The sequence below is a fragment of the Uloborus diversus genome, chromosome 1 (genome assembly GCF_026930045.1).
Source record: "Uloborus diversus isolate 005 chromosome 1, Udiv.v.3.1, whole genome shotgun sequence".
In the NCBI taxonomy this organism is placed as follows: Eukaryota; Metazoa; Arthropoda; class Arachnida; order Araneae; family Uloboridae; genus Uloborus; species Uloborus diversus.
The window spans coordinates 229,899,823-229,917,145 of NC_072731.1; positions in this window are offsets into that span (position 1 = coordinate 229,899,823).

Genomic DNA, 17,323 nt, shown 5'->3' on the forward strand with positions numbered 1-17,323 from the left:
GTCCTGTTTTTTATAATCCCCTTCATCTGTGCCTCAGGCTTGTTCACTCGTGCCCTCTGTTGGAGCACGTGTGAACAATTGAAAACATTTTTCAAAATACCATAAAGAAATATCATTTTTTTTAAACAATCCCTTAAAGTTCCATGACAAAAAGAAGACTATTAAATCATGGGGAAACTTTTATCTCGTAAAGTTGATAACATTTTTTGAAAAATAAAGAATTAAAAAAAATTGTTCACATGTGCCCTTCTTTCCCTTGTATTTTTATAAACCTGTAATGTTTGTAACTCTTGATGTTTCGTTTTTTCCTTGTGGATATTAATCAGAATCATATCAAAACACTCAACCCTTCAATTGCGCCGAATCTCGAGTAGTAGTTCAATGCAATTGAAGTCGGGTGGTGGAAAAGTTGCTGTAGTGATCTTTCTCTGGACGGGTCCTTCTACTCTTTCTACTTCTTATCGCAACTATCTCTCATTCCACTCTCTCAAATTTTGCATCCATATATAACCATCGCAGAATGGCAGCCTGAAGTTACGCTTCAGCGCCACAATAACAAATTCCCCGGGCAGTTTCAAGGTCAGCTACCGGAATAAGATATTTATTTTGCGGCCTTTCAGAATAAGATTCTTCTTGGTGGTTAGATTCTTCTTGGTGGAATGATCTTCTTATTCTTTTTATGATTTTAAGTAGGCTTGCAAAATTTCTGAAATGTTCAACCGGGACACCGGAAGCCCCCCCCCCCCCCCAGTGTCGCTAGTATTCAAAGGGGTACATGCCCTGGCTGATTTTTGGAGTTTTTTTTTATAGGGCAGTTTATTTTCAATGCTATAAATAAATGATTACTAGTGATGAACCTAAAACAGGGGCAATAAAAAATGACATAAGCAGCTAGTTTGAACATATCACTTCCGAGACATAAATATTTACAATTTATTTCAGTTAGAAAAAGCACTTTGAATGAGGAATAAAAAATTAAATCGTATTTAGATATACTTTTCACTTTATAGGACTTTTTTAGACAAGCTTTTTTGGGTTTTAATCTTCTTGTAAAAATCCTCAAAAGCTAATCTGGGATTAATTTTACAAGTCAATGTTACAAATGATAAAGTAGTTATCCTAAATAATCCTTCACAATTAATTATTTTTAGACCTCTTTGGTCATTTGTAATCAAATTATCTTTTCCCGGGACGTGAAGTAAACCGGCCGGGACAATGGGATTTTGTTTGAAAACCGGGACTGTCCCGGTCAAACCGGGATGTCTGGCAAGCCTACTTTTAAGCGTAATGAGCTATGTGGAGACAGAAAAAGCTCATTTTTCTATTTGAAAAATAAGATAAGTGCGCTAAAAGAGACCACCCTAAGGTCCATGGTTCAGTATCTCACTCTTTTATGATTCAATTGGCATTCACATTTTGCACAATCATCACATTACTCATACAAATCATAAGAAAAATAATCGCATGTGAAAATTTAAGTTCGAATGATGTTTTTCAGTACTTTCATAAAAGAAAGTCAATTTGGCGAAATCTTTTGTCGTTGAGGACTTGACACGAGTCCTCAAGAAGACTAACTGTTAAAAAAATGCCAAAAAGTACTATCAAACTAAAATAAATTGAGTGATAGTACAGTGTTTTCTGGTCACTCAAGCGTTCATCGTGCACATGTGTGTAGCATATGCGCAGCACAGGGTTGTATTCTTCTCCCGATCCTTCCGTTTTTTAAAAAGATGCCGCCGGAGTCCAAAAAACGGCCATGCATGGCCTTATTACGCTACAATCTACTTTTCTGGGGTTAAAAAATCGGAGGGAAAAATGACGGTACAGAGCGACATTTTTCTTTTTGAATTCGTCTACTACATAAATTAGGCATTCTGGAAAAATTATGACGCGTTTTTTCTTTCTTTCTTTTTTTTTTTTTTTTTGTAAATTAAAACGAACTTTGAAGAAACAAAATTTACTGTAAAATACTGTTGGGTCGGATACCCCACGGTGGAGTATTGTGCGTTGTGTTTGTTTCATAAGTAAACTGTAGAATATAGAAGACATAATAGTTGGATTCATTTACAGCACATTGAATGTTTATTTAATAAACATTCGTGAATTTCGAAACTTCTTCAATAGACATAAAGGGAGAAGGTCTGTGATGGTTTGGGGAGTTTTCCCTTTTAATATACCTGCAGATGTTGCTATTCTGGAAGGTAAATAAACATATGAATGGACAGTATTCACCTGACGTCACTGCGGGTCAAAAACGTCTCTGCAATGCATTGTGGGAACTGTAGCAAACGAAAATCTGGTACTACAGCATATAATAACACTTGCGGCTTATAAACTCTTCTTTTAATTTAAAAATGAGAGATTTTTTTATGTTTTTAACTAAGAAACGCGTTGTAAAAGAATGATGAACGATTCATTTGATACGAAATATTCTCTTTATTATCGTATTTTCATGGGTTTAGTCTCTTTGGTTCCTCATCAGAAATATGCTGAAAACTCGAATTTTCTTTTTACTTTTCCCTTCTCTCTGCATTTTTCATGCAGTCATAAGTCTGTATAAGCCCTAAGCATGTTCATTATCCAGTAATCTTTAAATAAAACGGTTTTTTTTTAGCACTGCTGACACTACGTAGTTGGTCAAAATACTCGCAGATGGACAGCTGATAGGACCGTTGCCAAACCGTGAATGAGGTCCAATGAACCTCATTCGTTTTGGCGGTACGACTCAACAGGAAAATGCAGATTCACACATCTGGACTTTTTCCACCTCACCCCACTTTTTAGCGTGAAGCTTCAGGTTGTACTTGAAGCTTCATAAGGAGGAATCACGAGGGGTCAGCGAAGCGGGCCATAGACTGACATAAAGATGGTTTGTTAAAAACAATGTTTATATCACGGTGTGGCCCGCACTTAAGCTAGATTTAATTTCAGTTGGGGCATCCTCATTCCCATTGTATAAGAGAGGGTGCGTCAAATAGGGCCATGTAGATCAATAAGCCCCCCCCCCCCCTTTTCTATGTAGGACAGCAGAATTCGTAAGATTGTGATTTTATTTTTATGAGAAAACCTGATTGATGATAAAGCATTATCAAGAAGCAGTCTGTTATCAACAGGCAAAAAAAAAAAAAAAAAAAAAAAAAAAGAAAAAGAAAAAAGAGTCATGCCAAAATTGCCTGTTCTTATTTTACAATAAATTTTGGTTTTTCATGCCTCACTGTAGTTTCCTTGCATAAAAGAAAGTTGTTAATTGTTCCAGAATGCCCAATTTATATAGTTGACGAATTCAAAAGGAAAAATTTCGCTGTGTACCGTCATTTTTCCCTATGATTTGATAAGCCTAGAAAAGTAGATTGCAACCCAATAAGGTTATGATTGTTCTTTTTTGGAATCAGATGTCCTTTTTAAAACACCAAAGGATCTGATGGTGGATATGATCTTGTGCTGCATATACTACACGCTTGGACTGAACGCAAGAGTATCCAGAAAAAAGAAAATAACGATTTATCAGTGTACGAATATGACGATTGAAGTTCTCCTTTCCGTTGAAGTAAATAGGGATTTTTAGATGTTATTGAGTTAATAATATGTGATTTAATCAGATTTTTTGCATTCGCAATTAAGAATTGTTTCAATACTTTTGGTTTGATAGCCTTTTTGGCGTTATTTCAGAGTTAGTCTTATTAGGGGCTCATGTTCCTAATAAGGACAGTTCACCATTTTTTGTTAAGCTTGTAAAAACATATTTTAAACTTTAATATTCAAAATAATGGCAAATAATTCTGTTTTAATTTTTTTTCTTCTTAATTTGAAGAGTCATTTGATGAATGTACGAAAATTGGAGCCTATTGAACCATAAATTGGTTGGATATTAATTCCGTAATGTTAGGTTGGTCTTGTCTGGCGTACTTTGTGTGGGCATCGCGAAGACAATTTTCAAGCGTCCTTAAACTAAAAAAAGAAATCGAACGATGTAATTCTGATATAAAGCTATAGAATACTACACGACTATATATAAAAAGTAGTATGTCAACTACAATATTCGCTGTCTTTAATAAATGTGGATCTCTATTACTAGACAATAATTCAAAAGCATGTAAAATGTATTCACATTGATGAGACAGTTGATTTATTTCAATTCTCAATTTTCGAGTTGAAATTATTTACTATTAATAAATTAAATTCACTGTTTTTTTTATGATGGTGTTTTTTTGTATACGAAGTAGATATTTTTTTTATTGATTTATTAAAAATTTATATTTTGAAAATATTAGTATCTTCATATGTTTGAGACGCACCATCTATGAGCCTCACATTTCATTTTTTTTCTTTCTTTTTTTAATTTAAAAAGAGTGAAAAACAATTAAATATCGACGAAAGCTTAAAAATATTCAGATTTGCTCCTCTCTAAAAAAATAATACAGAATGACGAGAAAATGCAGCGACTTCTTCTTTTCAAGATTTTCATCTGCATTAAACTAAGGAAACCTGTTTGAATTCAGAACAAACAAAAGAGAGCGCTTTTTCTCCTCTTGTATTAAGCTTTTGAGCTATAACGCAGTTTCAAAAAGCGCATGACTCACCTCTATACTTGTTTCATTCTTTTTCAATTTCCTTTTCTCTGAAGAATTCACAATCTATAAAACTACACCGCGCAGCAAAAAAAAAAAAAAAAAAGTTAATTTGAATTTTGACATCTGGAATTCAAATTATGTTTTTCGCAATCACAAGCATGCGTATGTAGGCGAATGTGTTTTTGTCTCTGTGTGCAGGCATGAGGGTTGTGGGTGTGTGTGTGTAGTTGTGTGTATGTATGTGTGTGTAGGTGTGTGTAGGTTTGTATGTGCGCGTGTGTGTATATGTGCGTATAGGTGTATGTATGCATGTGTGTGTAGGATATAGACGCAACCTGGAGACTGTTTTCTCTTGAGGAGCAGCATCGGCGGGCCGGTCGACGGCGGTGCTGCAGAGGGAGGCGGGGGGAAACATCAAAACCGTCAAGTGAGAACAATAAGCAATATGATTGCTCAAAAAAAATAAAATAAATAAATAAATAAATAAATAAATAAAAATAAATAAATAACCTTTTAACGTGCTTTTGACATAATTCTGGCTGATTCTTATGTGAAATAACCCTCTAAATCCAAATGTAACTACTGTTTTCCTCATCAAGTCTCACTTTTTGGAAATGGCGTCCCCCAACTGTTTTCAGCTTTCGACAGACTAACAGTCATTATTTTTATTTGGAGGGAAATGGAGCCCATAAAGGAGCCATTAACACTCTTCCTGGGACTCTAGAGTATGGTGGCTCAAAAAAAATTTTTCAGCTTGAGTCCAGAACACCCCCCTATTTTTTTTTTTATTTTTTTTTTTTTTTAAACTTACTACTGTCCAACCACTGATTGCATGGAATTTTCAAACGTCCAGATAAGACGAATCTATGTGAATAGGGGGGAAAAGTAAAAATTTGATGTGCGCATTCGCTCATTTGAATGAGACTCTGCTTCTGCAAAAGCTGACTGACACCGGTAAAAAATAATAGATTCGTCCATTTCTGGCTGTAAAACGGATGTTTGTCTTTCCATACAATCCGTGGTCAGACAGTAACAGTATTATGCTGTAAAAGTTTTAGCTTCTTACGCAAATTTTAAGTGGGTGCTCAATGACCCCGCAATTTAACATTAGCCGTACCATAGAAAATGTCATAAATTTAGAAAAATTGAATTTCCAAAGCTGTTTTTTTTTGTAAATAATTTTTTATTGCAATGTATATGCATATTACTAGTGTATTGTAACAGATTCGGTGCGACTTCCACTTTCTTGAAATGAAGACACAGTTCTTGATAAAAACACAGGAGCTTTATTTACACTATGTACAGGAGAAATCGTTGACAACTGCTAAAATAATCATCAGCAATTAAGCAAATATCACTCAACACCGTAAACTCAACGGTTACACACGTATTTACTTCCAAATACGAAAACAACACAGCGAAATGCTTCTCAATAAACAGAGCTAATACACACTCTCAGTACAAATTCTCAATCGAAACTAACTCTTTATCCAGCGTAACGGTTTATATACACACCGAAAGAAATCTCTCAAATATTCCAAACGCTTCTGGAAAATAGTAGAGCGTTATCAAATTTTATCAATGAACAAAAACAGAAATAGGGGGTCGTATACTTTAGCCATATGTTAAGGGGTTGTATATTCATTACGGGAAACTATTTACAGGTTACGTTACTACAATAATTACTATTTACAGGATTTGTAACAGTATATTATAATATGTAGCATTGTTTTTTTCAGTTCAATGTATTTTAACCCCCTTCCCCATGCTAATGAAGTTTAAGGGAGGGGGTTGAGCACCCTCTTTTAGTTGAAATAAGAAGCTAAAATTCTTCCAGTATATTACTATCCACAGGCCCCGACTAACTAAAAGTGAGGCCCAAGGTCCACAATAATTTGGAGGCCCTCTGAAGGCTATTATTTTAAAAATGTGTGTATTTTTTGTATAGTTGTAATGCTGTGCATAATTCTTTAAGTAATTTGGGGCCCCTTAGGAAGAGGGGGCCCCAGGCCCAGGCCTAGTAGGCCTGTGCAGTAATTAGGCCCTGACTATCCACAAGTCTAAAAATATTGAGGGGTGTCCTGTTATCTTGGAGAAACTTTTCTTTTTACTATTTTTGAACCACCCTAGTCTATAGAAGTGCAAAGTTCCTAAGCATGAACATTTGGAGCAATTTGTGAAACTCATTGGGGATATTTTATAGTAAGAAAAAATATTTTTGACAAACCACGAAACATTACACTATGCGTGTCAAGCTTAGACTTTGATCTTCAGAGCTACAGTGGACGCCGGTTAGTTGAATCAGTGGCTAATTGAATCAACCGCTTTAATGAATCAAATCGTTAAAAACAGAACAAAATCCAGCTTTATCGAATGGGGTCCTTTCCAAAATTTAAAAAGTATTTTTTTCTGAAAGAGCATGCTTAAAAACGTCGGATCTCACCATTTTTTATACAATTTGTTTAAGTTTAATATTTTTAAAAAATTACTTAAATCGGTATGCCTTCATTGTTTATACTTCTGCCGACGATATCACAAATGATGAAATGCCATTCAGTGTTTACATTCACAGTGCAAAATATTTAATTCGCATCTTTACTCACGTGTCTTGGCAACGATATGGTTGATAGCAAACGTAGAGCGCAATTTTAATTCGCTTCTTGATTATCATAACGTGGAAACACGGAAGAAAGATGCGCCAAAAAGCATCATTTGTGACGTCATCGAGATCACGCCTTGTTTCAAAAATCGGACATTTAAAAAAAAACAATTAAAAGGTAACTGTTGGGAAAATGAAATTATTTTCTGGGTCAATGTTTTTTTTTTTTTTTTTGCTTATTCTATCAATTTCAGTGACTAAAAGTACTACTTTTGACTGAAGGAAACAACCCCATTATCCGCTTTTTTGAATCTTCCGCTTTATGGAATCAAAACCGTTTAGAACAAACGTGATTCGTGTAAGCGGCGACCATTGAATTTATTTTTTGGCTTGAATATAACTATACCTTTAAGAACTATATATTCAAGAATTTTGCTAGATAGATGGCGCTAAAAACTGAAAATATTTTACCATTTCACTTTGCTCCGCTATTTTATTTTACCCCACACTCCCCTACTTTGAAACCAACATCAAATTAATTCTGTCAAGTTGATTGAATTAAACTGAAGTAAGTTCTAACAAGAAAGGACCTTGTGAATTTTCCTCTGAAGAACTCCAAGGGAGTTCTTAAGAGGAAAATCCATTATTAAGTAGCGTTTGAATACTCAGGCCCACAAGGAGAAAAGAAAAAGTAAATTCGAATTATAAAAAAGAGGAAGAAAGAAAAAAATCGGGAATAAAGGAAAAAGCCTTGAATTTAAAATTTCAGTTTTGAGGTAATATAAAATAAGAGCAGTTTTTTGCAATACATTTCACATGCACTTCCTTCGAAAATAGTAGTTAATGACATTGAGTTGTTTATTCTTAAAGCACCAAACCGCTTTAACCTTTTAGTTTTTGCCAAACAAAACAAAGCAAAATTATTAAAGTTCAGGAATGAAATAAACTATTTGAGCATGTATAATGATTTGTATCAACAGTATAATTGTTTTTTGCTTTCTTCGTGACAAAACCAAAATGCTTTTATTTTTTTCAAAAATGTTTGAAGAAATAAAAATCTTTAGAATGGGGTTGTTTCCTTCAGTCAAAAGTAGTACTTTTTGTCACTGAAATTGATAGAATAAGCAAAAAAAGTAACATGGACCCAGAAAATACTTTCATTTTCTCCAACAGTTATTTTTTTAAATTTCCGTTTTTTCAAACAAGGCGTGGTCTTGATGACGTCACAAATGATGCTCTTTGGCGCATCTTTGTACCGCGTTTCCACGTTATGATAATCAACAAGCGAATAAAAATTGCGCTCTACGCTTGCTATCAACCATATCGTTGCCAATACACGTGAGTAATGATGCGAATTAAATATTTTGTTCTGTGAGTAGCAACACTGAATGGCATTTCATCATTTGTGATGTCATCAGCAGAAGACATAAACAATGAAAGAGCAACGATTTAAGTAATTTTTTAAAAATATTAAACTTAAACAAATTATTTTAAAAATGGCCAGATCCTATGTTTTTAAGCATGCTCTTTCAGAAAAAAAATACTTTTAAAATTTTGAAAACGACCCCATTATGCAGATCCGACAATGTTTTTGTATATTTGGTTCCATTTTTAAATTTATATCCTTACTTATTTTCGGATAAAACAGGACTGTTTTGACCGTAGATGGTAATGCCAAATATATTTTGAATTGTAAAGGAAACTAGCTTCATAATAAATAAAATGAAAAAACTACTTTTATGCACACGTTCTATGTTGAAAATTCTTTCTGGTGAAGTTTGTAAGAAGTAAATCGACCTTATAAATCCGAATCTGTAAATAATTTTGATTTTTACTTCAAATGATGAGTAGGTACCATTTGTTAATGCAAACATAATGCACACAATTAGAGATTGCAATACCGGTATACCGAATACCGGTGTTTCGAGCAATTTTGAAATTTCGTAATACCAGTATTTACTGAGGTAAAATACCGGTATTTTTGGTATTAGCTGAAAATAATAAATAGCTTCAATTAAAGAATTTTCAATTTGACCTATACAGGGTGTTCGGTTTTAACCTGCAAGACCTTTATTTTCGCAACCGTTAGTCTTAGATGTATACTTCCAATTGCAAAAATGTTCAAAATCAGATGCAGAGTTGAGATATTGAAAGTTTGAGGTAAAAATAAAAATAAGTCAAAAAATACAAAATTTAATTTTTTATACGGGCCTTAGGTTCCCTAACTAATATTTAGAGAAGTAATCTCCATGGAAAACTATTACTGACACAAAAACTTGACATTTGTGCGACCAAAACTCAAGGAGATAATCCAGTTCAAAGTTTTAAGGACCATACAGAAGAAGAGATTGGAACTTTTCGTCCTTTCAGAAGAATGGCAGGTCGTCAAAGTAAGAAAACAAGGTATTAATATTTTTCATTGCTATTCAAAATTCAATGCAAATGTTGAGCCGTGATACGCAAAAACGCTTTACAAAATCTCGAACAATTTGAAAAACTACACTCTATGCACACACATAATTTTAAACACTTGTTAACCGCTATATTTTCCTCCGAAATGTGTTATTGACGGCGAGAGAAAAGCAGTGTTAGTCACAAAACGCTGCGTTTCTTATCTCGGTGAATATTGGTCGTACTAATTTCAAACTTTTTGTGTTGGAATTATTTTTTAATGGCATTTATTTCCCTAAACATAAGTTAGGGGACCTAGGGCGCGTATAAAAGTTAAATTTTGTATTTTTTGACTCATTTTTCCCCCCCCCCAAACTTTCAATATCTTAACTCTGCATCTGATTTTGAACGTTTTTGCAATTGGAAGTATACATCTAAGACTAACGGTTGCGAAAATAAAGGTCTTGCAGGTTAAAATGGAACACCCTGTATATCCACTTATATTTTAAATGTGCATTTCTTTTTCCATTATACAGAACCAAAGTCAATCGATTGATGCAAAAATTTGGCTTCAAAAGCACGAACTAATAAAATATCATTAAACAAAAGCAGTGGAAAGATTGCAAAATGATATTGTCATTGCTAGATGGTGAGATGAATCGCATTTTCGTCCGCTTTTGTGCACCATGTTTTTATTTTTTCCATTTCCCTGATCACTCACTTTCCCTTTTGTGAAAGTGAATTTCGAGTGTAATTTTGAATGCATTTGTCCTATGAACAATTCATTCCAACCATCAATTGCAATAATACTTTCTTTTTTAATATTTAACAAATAATTTTTTTGTTAGCATAACAAATGGTCATTTGTTGTCACCAGTATTGGTTCGTTGTCCTGTCTCGCGATTTGGCTTTATACTTGGCAAGATAATATTTAGAAATTATATAGCACCTTAAAAATTAACACAGAGGTGTGCATAATCAATTGACACAGGGCCATTCCACGGAAAACGGTAATTTTGTCCCGCACATGACGCTTTAAAAGGGTGATGAACAAAATTTTGTTGCTTAAGACATCACAAACGCATGTGTGACTTCTTAAGCAAAAACTTTCTTCAAAAATTATTTCTTTTTATGAAATATAGAAACCGTCACGTGCGGGATAAAATGACCAGTTTCAATAGAATGGTCATATACATATTTTTTTCAATGGTTTAAATAGTTATTTCTAAACTAATGAGACATGTTTCTTTTACATTGGAATTATAGTTTCAAAATGTACAATTTGTTTCGTCATTTCTGCATTAATAGAGCAAAAATATTAGCTTATTCATAAGCAAGTTACCGGAGATTGACTTTGGATGTCCAGCACGTGAAGCAGCTTGAAAAATTTCATTTTAAATAACAAAATTGTTTAATAAAAATATAATTGTGTCAGGAATATCTTTGTATCAAATGTAAAGATTAAAAAAAAAATTGCTTACCACTGTTTCATTGAAATATTAAGAGATATGACGAAATGTTAAATGAAATTTAAGCGTATTTTTGTCCCGCACGTAACGGTGGAATGGCTCAACATATTTTCAGATATTTACGTAATTATAATTGTAAAAATTTTTGAAAAGGAAGTGAAAACGAATAAGAGAAACAAACAAGATCAAATTTAGTCAAGTTTATAGTAAATTTCAAACAAAAGGCTAATAAAAAGCAAAAACAAACCACTCCTACTCAAAAGAAAATGATGATAATATGGGAAAAATATTGTCTCTCCGAAAAAAAAAATATCTAATTATAAATTTAAAAATAATAATAATAATACGCAGTTACACACACACACACACACACACACACACAAATGATTTATTCAAATAGAACATGCAAGAGACCGAAATATGTGAAGATTAAGGACTTCTAGACCATTAGAGGAGTGGCATCGCGCATTGTTAACAGTACCACCTACCTGCGTAAATTCAGAAAGAGTATTTTCAACTGTTGTAAAGCTGAGCTCTAAAATGAGTTACAGGCTTAGAAACAATTCAGTAGATTCATTATTTTTTTCAAAAATATATTGATGATTTTTTTTTCTAATACTTGTTCCATCATTTTATATTTGTTTGCAACACGTTTTCATAAACAAAACAATTTTTGCACAAAGTTGCGAAATGTGGCAACAAAACAATGTTTTCAAGCATTTTTTGCGAAATTTCAAATACCGGTATTAATACCGGTATTCCGGAATCACGTTTTAGAAATACCGAATACCGGTATTGAATTTTTAATTCCGGTATTGCAATTCCTACACACAATTATAAAAAAATGTTACAGAAAAAGTATCAACACAGAAAATCCCCTGTAAGGGTTCCTGTTTTTAAGTTTTCTAGTTGGTTTTCCATCGAATCAACTTATACATTTTTCTAATCTATTGCAACATACTTTAACTACCCTTATTTAAAAAGACACACACACACACACACACAAAAAAAAAAAAAAAAAAAAAAAAAAAACGAAAACTATTTATACTGTCATACTGAAGGAGCTCTTAGAGAAAAGGATAGGATTTCAGGAGGATTGCGCAAGTAGGAGTTTAGATTTTCTAATTGCTAAAGGACTCCCCTGCTCCCGTTAAACTCTTGGTGGTTGTTAAATGCTAGTGAAATCAGAGAGAAGAATTCTCATTGGTTGACGTTAACGGTAATAAGGATCAAGTCCGTGTTCTATGCCGCTGATTCGCGGCAATTAATTTCATTGTTGGAGGTACACCAGCTGAAACAAGATACCGAGAGTAAACAACAATTGAATAAACCGTTCCGATTTTTTTTTTTAAATCCTGAGGTGATTAGACGCTACCAAAAAATAAAAGAAAGAAAGAAAGAGTTTCCCTCACAGTCGTGAAATAAATATTGATCATTTGTGAAACATATTGCTATATAACTTTTTTATTTGATGTGCATTTTTAAAAGTTCATGTTTATTATCTTTACTAATAATAAAGCAGAAAGTCTCTCTGTCCGGAGGATGTCTGTAGGATGTCTGTAGGATATCTGTAGGATGTCTGTGACGCGCATAGCGCCTAAACCGTTCGGCCGATTTTCATGAAATTTGGCACAAAGTTAGTATGTAGCATGGGGATGTGCACCTCGAAGCGATTTTTCGAAAATTCGATGTGGTTTTCTTTTATTCAAATTTTAAGAAAAAAAAAACTATCATAAATTACGAAATTATCATAACGTGGAATCGTACCATGGGCGCAAGCCAATGGGTGAGATACGAAATTATCATAACGTGGAACTGTAACGTCGGTACAAGCCAATTGTCGAGAAAATTCACCATACATTATTTGTAAATATATACAAGCGAACCAAAAGACCTTTAATTTTTCTATTACGGGCGAAGCCGTGCGGGTGCCACTAGTGAAAAAATAAAGAAAGAAAAATAGTCAGAGAGACTAGATTTTTATATAGTTTTTGATTGAGTGCAGATAGCGGTGCAACCAGAACTTTTCCTTGTGGGGGAGGGGATGGTTCATGACTATACAGGGTGTTTCTGAACTCTTGGGCAAAACTTTAAGGGGTGATACAATGGCAAAAAAAAAGGATCCCAAACGTCTTCCGAAGGAGATAGGCGCCATTAAAGTTTAGGGTCCGAAATTTCAAATGAACATAAAAAACGGAAAAAATGGTCGATTTGTTTGCGGTTTTCGCTAAAATTATTCTTTTTCTCGTTATTTTCTTGAAAATAAATTTTAATGATGTAGCTTAAAAAAATACCGATAGAGGGTGCTTTAGACTGTTGAGACACGAACAACTATTTTTGAATCTCATTAAATGTTTTCTAATGCTTGGACCTAAACTTAAATTTTCAGCTCAAAATCATTGGGAGTGATTAAGTCGCGCGAACTGAACTGTGTTCACAAGTTGAAATACACTCGGTCAAAAAAAAAAAAAAAAAAACATTAATCCAGAAGAAGACGAGCGATCTTCACGAAACTTAAAATGGATGCGGCCTATGACAAGACAAGGAAATGATTACAAATTCAAAGCAAAAGGTTGTTTTATTAACAAGTTATGACACAATAAAGGTTACAAAACCGTAAGTTGTATAGCCTCCTCTAGCGCGCTATACAAGACAAAACATGGCGTGGTATGGAGTGAAATAGGTTACCTATGATCACTGGAACTAAATCGGGATTCATCATTGAAGATAACATGCTCCTGTCTGTCAAAACCCAGCCAATAAAGTGCAGCGAAAACCCAATCCACGAAATCCAGTTCGAGATACCAGCGTCCAGGATTGTTTTTCTTGACACCATCACTTTCTTGGAAAGTGTTAAACGGCGTGGAACTAATGTTAGCGATCTTGTTGATACGGTAGTGATGTACGATCTTCGCGCTCATTTCTGTTTCTAGAGTGCCTTAACCGACCGCAATGGAGTGATTCATTTATTTTTACCAACACGAAGCTACTACTATATCGCTCCGACCGAAGTGGCGGCAGATACGAGAATACAACCAACCTGCTTGTCTGAGACCTACTGTACATCCCTCTAAAAAGTGCAACAATTGTTCGTATAGCTCTAAAAGGTCGTCCTAGTCACAATAGCGTCCTTACAACTCGACAGTTTCGTTTGAAGTGCCCTTTGACGCAAGCTTTCACACTTTTAATCGTACCTATCAGCACATCTTGTATGCGCATAGCGCACTTACCCTTTCGTCACTGGTGACGAAATTTAAATCATCTCTTACCAAATTACATTCCCTCCGTGTTTGTTGGTTGCAGCCCAATTTATTCTTGATGCATACATTTTTTTGAAGTATATTCCAACCTTTGAAGACAGTTCAGTTTTCGCTATACTTAATCACTCCTAATGATTCTGATTTTGAGCTGAAAATTTAAGTTTAAGGCCAAGCATTAGAAAACATTTAATGAGATTCAAAAATAGCAGTAAGAAATAGTTGTTCGTTGCTCCATAATCTAAAGTGCCCTCTATCGACATTTTTTAAACTACATCTTCAAAATTTATTTTCAAGAAAACAGTGATAAAAAGAATAATTTTAGTGAAAATCACAAACGAATCGGCCATTTTTCAGTTTTTTATGATAAATTGAAATTTTGGACCACAAAATTCAATGGCGCCTATCTCCTTCGGAAGACGCTTGGGACTCTTATTTTTACCATTTTATTGTTTGTCCTGATGTGTAATATCACCCCTTAAAGTTTTGCCCAAGAGTTCAGAAACACCCTATATACTCGTTTATGTAAACGACTCGGTTATGTAACGACATCCGGTAACGTTGTATCTTTTACCGGATGTCTTTACATTCAAAAGCTCACTATTTTGCATTGAAAAAGGGGTTCCTTGAATTCCCGAAACACACGTATGCAGCACTCTGCTAATTTTGAACTATGAAGCGTTGTTTAATTCCTTTTACTTCTCTGCACATCAGTATTTATTTATTTTTTAAATTTTTGCCGTAGTTTTAAACTTTTTTATTAATTTTTTAACATTCAAGCTTCCCTTCAAGTTCTTCTACGCTGAAGGGGGCACGCCGCCGAGGTTGAGAACACATGATTTGAGCCATCGTTCCAAGGGCGTCCATATAGTAAGCAAGAGGGGGCTCACTTAGAAATTAGAATTTCCTTGCTTTTAGTATTTTTTTCTTTGCGAAAGTTTAAAAACATTTTTTCTCCTGCCATTAATGAATACATTATTAAAAATGTCAAATTTTCATGACTCTAATCTGTCCTGAAATCGGTTTCCATGGGGAAAATATCCTGCTAAACCACGATTAAAATAGCTGAGCTCCCCCCCCCCCTTACAATTTTGCATATGGGCGCCCATGCATCGTTCAACAATCTGGAAAACTGTTTTTTATTTTTAACCAATCTATTATTTACATACTCACATCACGCATATAAAACAGTCGTCTCTTCGAAACTCGCCGACCAAGTAACACATAAATGAGCACTCTTTATTTTCATCTCCCTTTTGTTTACTTGTTATTCAGTGATGCTACTGAACAGGCGAAACCCTTTGAATATCCAAAACGAGTTTCTCGCCAAGAGGAAATTAGCGAATGTTTTCTGAAATGTCGTCTACCATTGGTTGCCTTTGAAGGCGGGACTGAAAAACATCAAGGTGACCTTCAAACTTCGAGTTATCATGAATATCACGCACAACAGCAGATTCATATCAATGAGATTCGATCTTGCAAAATCCTGCCTATAAATAATTCATCTTTTTACATGCCATTCACTTTGAAACAGTGAAATTTGAATTTTGTAGAATTTATGACAATGCACCAAAGTGAAATGGTCGGTGATCGGTCGCCTTCGTATTTAACAACACCAGCAAACAAAAATCTGTAGAATAAGTTCCATTCCTTAATCTTTATCGAATTCGAGATAAGATAGTTGCAGGTAAGCATTAAAAGGGATAAATATTAGGGTGGTTCGAAAAAAATCGATTTTTTTATTTCGAAATCGGGTTACCTCTCAAAAGTTGTAGTTTGGTATCTTCAATTGGGGAAAAATTATAAAAAAATCTAAAATGACATCTTTAGTTCGCGCATAAGGCTGAAAGTTTGAAAAACTAAGCTAAAAATTAAATTTTTCACAAAATGATAAAATTAGTTTTTTTTTTTTTAAATATTTTTTACAACGCAACAGAGAGAGAGAGAGAGAGAGAGAGATAAATTGTTAGTATATAGCGTAGTTTAAGCCTAAAAATGTAATTTATAGCTTTTACGTAAAGCCTTTTGTTTGCGCATACGTCTTAAATTGGGCTAAAAGCTCCTGTAAAATCTAAGGTATATGCGCGAACTAAAGATCGTATGCTATAAAATATTTTTTTTAGAATCAAACTACGCTGTATACTGACAATTTATGGCTGTTGCACTATGAAAAAATACAAAAAACTAATTTTATTATTTTTTGAAAAATTCAGTTTTTAGCGTATTTTTTCAAAATTTCAGCCTCATGCACGAATTGAAGATGTCAGCTTAGAATTTTTTTTATTATTTTTCCCCAATTGAGGATACTAAACTGCAACTTTTGAGAGGTAACGCGAGTTCGAAATAAAGAAATCGATTTTTTCGAACCAGCCTAATAAATATGCTTTTTAAACGTGGATTCTCTCATTATCTTTCCTTAGTGGGAAGGAGAGTTGCATGTCCTGACCTTCTAATTAATTTACAACTTAACCAAAAGCGGATCCAAAAGTTTAACGGGGGGGGGGGGGGGCGGGGCGATTTATTTTTAGTACCATACAACCTATCCAGAATTCCAGCACTAAAGTTCCGAACCCCATCCTTTCCCCTACCGTAAAGCGAGATGCCCCGCAATTTTTAGAATTTCAATTCTGTTTTAGAACTTGAATTCCGAAACTTTTTCGGGGGACAGCGTCCCGAATTTCCTTTTCTCTAACATTATCGAAGATCATGTAAAATTACGTTTCTTATCGTTCACTGTTGAAAATCTGCCAGTGGGGTAGTTCTTTTATCTAACCTAGGGGGTGATTGCCCTCGCCGTGTCGTAGTATCCGAGCTAAAATCTAACTCGTTGAAAAATAAAGAGTATCAGTTAAATTGTAACAATTGTTCGTTTTGTTTCGTTCTTCAATACTATTTCATAGCTTTTTCTGGTTGCATTTAATTGACTTTTTTTGTAAAACTTCCTGTTGGCTCCATGTGCGGTTCCTAAGCTCATCCTTTTGAGTTAATTTCTTCCATCAAATAAAGACACTCGTCTCACATAAATAAATACAACGA